Consider the following 8,188-nt stretch of genomic DNA (forward strand, 5'->3'; position numbering starts at 1 on the left):
TCCCTCCTCTTCCTCTTCATCTCTCTCTGCACTAGAATCGGCCATGAAAGAGTTCAAGAAGAAGCAGAATTAAAAAGGACACGGATCTAAGAGGGGGAAGAGAGGGCCGGAGCGTAACTAGCGTCGTCTGCTGCCGCTTCGGCGGTCGTTGGCGTCGCCGTCGTCTGCTGCTAGATTCTGCAGCAGCGGGGGGAGACCGCGCGCTGGCTGGAAGAGCGGAGGAGTCGTCTACAAAGCTCCCCGCTGCGCATGCGCCGGGTTTTCGGCCGGCGCGGGCCATTTCATTGAGAGAAAAATGCGGCCCCCTCCTAACTCGCTACTGCCCCCTCCCGGTTCTTCCATTCTTACGATCTCGTTGCAGAGGAGAGAGAGAGAGAGAGAGAGAGGCCCGGGAGCAGACCTCTTCGGTCAGTCCACTCAGCAAGCGCTCCGGAGGAGCACTTCCCTTCGCCATCGCCTGCTCCTCCACCATCGTTCTCGCAACTGGCTCGCAGGAAGGGAAGAAGACGAAGAAACGTACGCATCTTCTTTTTGTTGTCTGTTCTTCTGTTTCGTTTGTTCTGCTTCGTCTGCTTCCTCGCCGTTGCAGGAACGTTGTCTGTTGCTTTCTTCTGCTTGTTTTGTGCGTTTGTGGCCGCTTCTTTTAGCAGCGTTGCTCCTCCTTTTTGCTCTCCCCGCCTCCTCTCTCGCTGTCCGCGGCGCGCGGAACCTTTTTTATCTCAGCGTCTCTGGAATGCCAGCTATGCGGCCGGCTGCGTCGCCCTCTTCTTCGAGCTGAGAGAGAAAGAGAGAGAGGTTCTTTTTTACCGTTCTCTCCCCTCCATGACTTCCCTGTCCCTTGCGCGTGAAACCTCCGGCCCGACACCGGCCTGGTCTAGCCTAGCCAAACGCCTATGCGCGAGCGTTTCCCGAGTTCTAACACCGCGGATACTACCCCTCCTAGGGCTTCTCTTGGCGTGGTACGCAACACTCGTTCTTTCGTCGGAAACAGCAGAGTGTAGACAGAACGAAGTAAATGAAAGAAGAAGCACTAAGCGTCTATAAAGGGCATTATGAGGCGCGAGGAGTGATAGACAGAAAGAACGGATCGTATAGACGTATTGATGGAACGTGGTACATTCGGTCCGCCGACTGCAATGGACGCAAAGTTCGGGAGGGACGACGGGGAGGAATCACGTGCTTTCTCTCTCTCTCTCTCTCTCTCTCAATTTCTCGTTGCCTTCTCGGCTGGAGTTATTCGCACCATCCCTTCTCCTGGTGCAAGCGAGGCTTCTCTCAGACGGTGTTAGCGGAGAGCCTCAACTATTCCTCGCTGGAGACGAAGTGGGGTCCGTCTGACTACCTACCCTTCGCTACTTCTCGCCACTTGACCCTCACCCACCGCCTTTGGGCCCCTGGTCTTCCTAGTTTCACCAAGGGGGCGCGAGCCTGTGAGACAGCGGAGGGGAGCGCGGCTCCTCCCTCTCGTCTCTAACCGACCTTCTCTCCCACTCCCGCCACCACCCAACACGCACACACCCTTCCCAGGCCAGGCCTCCGCCGCAGCCACTCGACTGCGCCGGCAGCTTTCGCACGGTTGAGTGTGTAGTAGTCGCGACACAGGGGGGCGCATCGTTCGTTACTAGCCGATCTCCGCGCTCCCAGCCGCTTCGGTGCGCAGCGCAGGCGACGTGTCGGCGTCGTTCAAACTAAACTCCGACGCCGGCCGAGACGGGTCGATTCCGGGCGTCACAGAGGCGGCTGCGGCGGCGTCAGTGATCCTTTCCCTCCTTCCTGGCCACCCTTTTTCTCGTCTTCTCACTCGCATCGCTCCACCCGCGCCTTGGCACTCGGACTCTACGGCCAAGCGGCGCCTTCGGCGTCGTCATGCGTACGACCGGAGCAGCCGGCGACAGTGAACCATCGGGCGCGTACAGGGCGTTCTGGAGGCTCGGACGTCGACGGCTGCGGCATAACGAGTCGCTTGGGACTTCGAGAGGAAGCGAGAATCGGCGAGCCAGCCGGCGGCATCTCCGGTGAGTAGTGCTGCGGTTTCGGGTTCGGCGTCTATCTGCCCACGTCGCTCGACAGATACCGGTAGCATTTGCGTTTGACGCACGTCGGAGGCTTTGAGGAGGCCGGTTGCGCGACGTACGGTTATGGGGCTGTCGCTAGCGGTGAAGAGAAAGTTCTGCAAACACGATCAGAAACAAAAAATAAAGAGAAAAAGAAATGACGTGGGCGTCGTCTTTCTGGGCGGGGTAGTTTCGGTCTTTGGAAGGGCGATCGTGCGAGGTCGAGGAAATCCCACCACCATCTCTGCTTATATCAACGAAGGCGGCTTGCAGAAAGCGGAAAGAAACTCAGAGAACGTCGAAGAGTGTATGTTTTCCTCGCGAGTCGCTTCCTTTTTTTTTTTTCCGGTCTCATCCGGTCGTTTCTCATCCATTCTCTTGGAGCGGAGTAACCGGCGCATCGCGGAATCGACGAACGTCCTGGAGGCGCGACACCCCGGCAGGGGTCAGTGCCCCCATTCCGTATTGCGGAGCCCAGTGACGTGGGCCCTCCCTCCTTAATACGTTGTCCCTTGCCGCATTCCTCAGGCGGAGGCACCGTTGTTTGTCAGTAGTATAGACTACTGCAGTGGGAAACCACATATTTTCACTTGTCGTTTGAAGACGTCTTTTTCCTTTCGGAAAGGGGTGTAAGAGCCGAAGAGCGGCCCTTGCATTCGACCGTCAAGCTGACAGCATGAACCGATAGCCGGACGCGAAGCGCGTCGTGTGTGTGTGTGTGTGAACGTCGTCTGCTACGGGACGGAAGCCGCCGCGCCTACCACTTCCGGTTTGCTCCGAACGGCGGCAACGGCCCGAACTGTCTGTCACTTTTTTTTCTTTTCTTTCAATATATGTCCGCTAGACTGTTCTCATGGCTTGCCATAGTTATGGCATAGAGCGTGTTCTCTTTACCTACTTAATTACTAACATAAATAATTTAACGAAGATCAGTTGTCTGTGCTATGAATGTCCCTAACAGCCAAACAGTCTTACTTGTCTCGAATTTTCACATATCATTCGTCTACGTCTTTGTATGAATAGCGTTGGGCAATACCTTTCACAATGTGATTATCAATTAAATGGCAGTGTAGCATTTATTTAATGATATCGTCTGAATTGCCACTTTGTCTTAATGAGTGAATAAACGTTGAATTCAGGAGCTGCGTCCTAGCCTTGCGAATACAAGCCGTATCTGTTAAATTGTCTTAAAGTACTGCGTTTAGTGATTTCAAGCAGCAGCACAGCGGAAATCCTTATCAATAGGATCACGTTCTGTCGCGATCTTTTCTTTTTCATGTCACATGCGAGAGCAGAAAAGTAAGTTGAATGACCAACATAGTTCGACAGGGTCTAACTCATACTAACTAAAGACTGTAACAGCATTAGTGGCCATTTCGTGGTTCAGACGTGCAGATTGTAAGTAAGTAAGCGCTTTATTTCCCATATACAACATACATTTGAATAGGGACAGGTCTTGAGGAAAAGCTGCGTCACCAAAACAAGTCCTAAAACCACAACAGTGACTAAGTCCTAAAACCCACAACAACTTCATTTTTCTTGCATGCCTGACACTTCCACAAAATAATTCAGCAACACATGTTTGATTGCTTGTCGACCATACAGATAGAAATTTAAAATAAGGCACAAATACGGAAAAATACATAGCACAAAGTGAGCTTGATTAATTGCCTTACAGTGCCTCGCTGAATATCAGAGCACTCTTTTCTATATTTTCTCAGAGCGCTTCGTTTGTACGTGAATTTGTAGTTTTGTAAAAAAAAAAGTGCGAAGGACCATTAAATGATTACCTCGGAGATGTTCTTAAGCAGAACAGAGACTTTGTTCATTGCCGTTTCGTTTGGTCGTCAAGGCATTTGCAGTTATATCCTGTTGTCAGTGCGTTGGGAAATATAAGCAGCAGCAGATTTAAGCAAGGGGCAGTACCGTAGCCTTCTCCCAAAGATTGACAGTCCCCTGTGTCCCTGCGTATCAACCTAACTAAACGGATAATTGCAAATATCTGGATCGCGGCACTCTATCTCGTCGCACTAGATTAGAGGCTATATCTGTAAATGACTAGTTCCCTCCGAGGACATATTTCCCAGATATTCTATACCTAGCACATTACTAAAGATTGCCCATGTCTAAACTTCCTGATCTTCCTGAACCTAATGGCATTAGATGGGCTGGTTTTATATTCGAGGGCATCCAATATAAAGTGTCATATATACCCATCTTGCTAAATTATGGTTTCCTTGGGGGTTAAGCTGTATTTTGATTCAAGGTCAGTCTAAGCGCAGTAACACGCTAGTTCAGCGAGTCTTCAATAGAATTGTTTATCCAACGTTTTACTCTTGGATTTTTTTTCTGAACACCCCCTCCCCCCCCACTGTGTACATAATATTCTATAAAACTTTTCACACTGCGTGTGGCCAGGCTGTTTGGGCATTTGACGGGCATTCGAATGTGCAATACATCTTCGCAACGCTTAGGGTTAGCCTTCCCGTACCTTTGACTGACGTTCTCAGCTCTGCGCCCTAGTTCGTGCGTCGTTCACAAGAGGTCACTATGACGACTAATCGAGCTAGAGTTTAAACGGAGTAAAGAAGCAAACGAAACAGAACTACCGTTTGCCACGTCTGGTATCCACTGGCCGCTAGCGCACCGCCTTTATCCTGTCCGGACGACCTCTGGAATGTTCACCCCGTTCCGGCGGAGGTCAAGGAATGTCCCGGGTCATCAACCTTCTCCACTCGGTTCAAGAAGCCGCCTCGGCAAATCGTTTCCGCTCGTCGATGTTTTAGGGCACTTTCGAGCAACGACCACGACTTTCGACTTGATGTGTGCCTCCTGTAATACTAAATTTTGTCATAGATGAGTCGCTGAAATTACATCTGTTTACTAGGCACAATAACTAAGCAGAATAAGCTCGCCGTTTTAGACGGTGAGCTTATTGTACCTCGTTGTGCCCTCCCACTGCCAAAATAAATAATGGTTCTCGCCATCACCATCCTAATATCAAAGTATAAATCAGCAAGGCAGATGAAGCTCACTGTTAAATCGACGTTTCTGACTCATCCCAGCACAGCTAAATCTTATCGAGTTCTTGAGAGGATGTTAATCATGGTCAAATCTTTCCCATTCACCGTCGTGACACAGTTCCATGTCAAGGATAATTAGAACAACTTTCTTACATTTATTTCTCGTCATTGTGAGTATACTTGTACAAAACTAAACAATTAAATGTTATCTGAGCCATAAATAATTCATATGAATATTTATAATATTAATAGCTGGTATGTTAACTGTTCACAATGAAATGTCGCACCAGCGTATCAAATCAGTTGCATATATGATACCTCGGGCATTACAGAGCTAATATCAAAATATTGGTAAGGAACATAAGACTGGCTGTTAAATCGGCATTTCTGACTCGTCCCTGTGCAACACAATCCTCTAATGCTAATCTTGGCTTAATTCTCGCCATTCGCCTACTACGCATGGTGTTGAAGTGTGCAGCTAGTCCTGTCATCTTACTGACAAAATAACTGCTCTGGCCATCACCACATATATAAGTATAGGTAAGGGAGATAGTTCTCGCAATAAGATCGGCATTTTTGACTCAGCCTGGCACAACAGAATCCACTCAACCTCTTGAGAGGATGTTAATTATTTTCGGATCTTCACCTTTCGCCTACCATGGGTTGTGAAATGTGTGGCTAGTCCTGTCATCTTACTGGAAAATAAACTGCTCTGGCCATCACCATCTATAGATATAAACATAGGGGAGGGAGATAATCCTCGCAGTCAGATCGACATTTCTGACTCAGCCTGGCACAACAGAATCCACTCAAGCTTTTGAGAGGATGTTAATTATTGTCAGACCTTCACCTTTCGCCTACTGTGGGTTCTAAAATGTGTGGCTAGTCCTGTCATTTTACTGGAAACTAAATAACTGCTCTGGCCACCACCATCTATGTATCTAAATATAGCTAAGGGAGATAATTCTCGCAGTCAGATCGGCATTTCTGACACAACCTGGTGACAGAACCCGCTCGAGCTCTTGAGAGCATGTCGACTATTGTCAGATATTCACCATTCGCCTACTGTGGGTTCTGAAACTGTTGGCTAGCCCTGTCACCTTACTGGCAAAATAAATAACGGCTCTTGCCATCACCATCCATATATCTAAATATAGGTAAGAGAGATAATCTTCCCAGTCAGATCGACATTTCTGACTCGACCTGCACAACATAATCCGCTCGAGCTCTTGAGAGCATGTCAATTATGGCCAAGTCTTCACCGTTCGCCTACTGTGGATTCTGAAACTGCTGGCTAGCCCTGTCGTCTTACTGGCAAAATAAATCATCACCATCTGTATATCTATGTGTAGGTAAGAGAGATAATTCTCGCAGTGAAATCGGCATTCTTGACTCAGCCTGGCACAACAGAATCCACTCAAGCTCTCGAGAGGTTGTTAATTATTGGTAGATCTTTACCTTTCGCCTACTGTGGATTCTGAAACTTGTGGCTAGTCCTGTCATCTTACTGGCAAAATAAATAACTGCTCTGACAATCACCATCTTCATACCTAAGTGCAGGTTACGGCGATGATTTTCGCTATTAAATAGACATTTCTGACTCAACCTGGCACAGGAGAATCCACTCGAGTACTTGAGAGTATGTCGATTATCGTCAGATCTGGTCAGATTATGATCAGGCCTATCGCCTAGCCTGGGTTCTGAAATGTGTGGCTAGTCTTGACATCTTACTGGCAAAATAAATAACTGCTCTGGCCGAAGTGAAGGTAACGCAGATAATCTTCGCAATTAAATCGGCATTTGTGAATCAACCTGGCACTGCAGAATCCACTCAAGCTCTTGAGACGACGCTAATCATGGTCAGATTTTCGCCTGTCGCCAACTGTGGGTTCTGAAATCTGTGGCTAGTCCTGTCATCTTACAGGCAAAATAAATAACTGCTATCGCCATCACCATCTATATGTCTAAATATAGGTAAGGGAGATAATTCTCGCCATCAGATCGGAATTTCTGACTCGGCCTTGCACAACAAAATCGACTCGAGTTCTTGAGAGGATGTTATTGTCAGATCTCCGCCGTTCACCCACTATGAGTTTTGAAATCAGAAATATAGTTCCGCCATTTTACTTACAGAATAAATAACTGTTCCAGCCATCGCCAAATATATATCAAAATACAGATAAGGGAGATAATTAGCGCAGTCAAATGAGCATTGCTGACTCATCCCAGCGCAGCAGAATCCACTCGAGCTCTAGAGGGGATGCTAAGCATAATCAAATCTTCGCCTTTGGCAAACTGGAGTTTTGAAAAGAAGTAGTCTGATTATCGCCTCTGTTCTTGTAGTTTAGCAGTGTTGCTAAAGAAGGTTGGAGTATTTAGGTGTTACCACAACTAATATTTTCTTTTACCCTTGAGCCTAACCAATACTCATGGTGCTCCTTTTGAATAGCTGTCTACAAGGAATGTCGTTTGGGCGAGTTAGCGTTTACCGGGACTTTAGGGTGAGCGTGTGACAAGAACCATCTGTCTAAAGTCTGGGTCAACGTAATGACGAGTCAGCATACGAGTAACAAACGGCCGTGGTAAAACATGCGTTGACCCTTTGTTGAAGATGAAATCCAAGAAACGCATGAGGTGGTCTTCATTCATGCTTACTCGGACTTGCCACTTCGATAGTCGTCACTCCTACGTCACTAGGGCAGCCTTTGTTTAGGCGGACAACTGCATATCCGTCACTTCTGGATTTCTAGATACGCTTGGAGCGCTCCTAAAAGGTGGTAGTGGGAGATTCGGATGTAATGTTTCTTGGTGGGAGAGTCGCAGTTCTATCTTATCGAGTATAACCTTCCAAAGGAGCCCGGTGCTATGACGGCCGATGCAGTGGATGTTGTCACGGACGACCACGAAAAACTTGCGGTTTTACGTTCAGCCTCCATCAAAGCCGCTGTCGGGTGCCGAATCGCGGACCTTCTGTGCTCAGCTACAAAACCTTATTTCCACCCAACTGGCATGGCGAGTTCAAGATAATCTTGATGAACTTGAGGAGCTCTAGAAGTCATGAATTCACTAGATTGGTCGGTGTGCCAACCCGAGCCACCAGTTTAGAAGACG

This window comes from Dermacentor variabilis, chromosome 8, assembly GCF_050947875.1.
Source record: "Dermacentor variabilis isolate Ectoservices chromosome 8, ASM5094787v1, whole genome shotgun sequence".
Lineage (NCBI taxonomy): Eukaryota > Metazoa > Arthropoda > Arachnida > Ixodida > Ixodidae > Dermacentor > Dermacentor variabilis.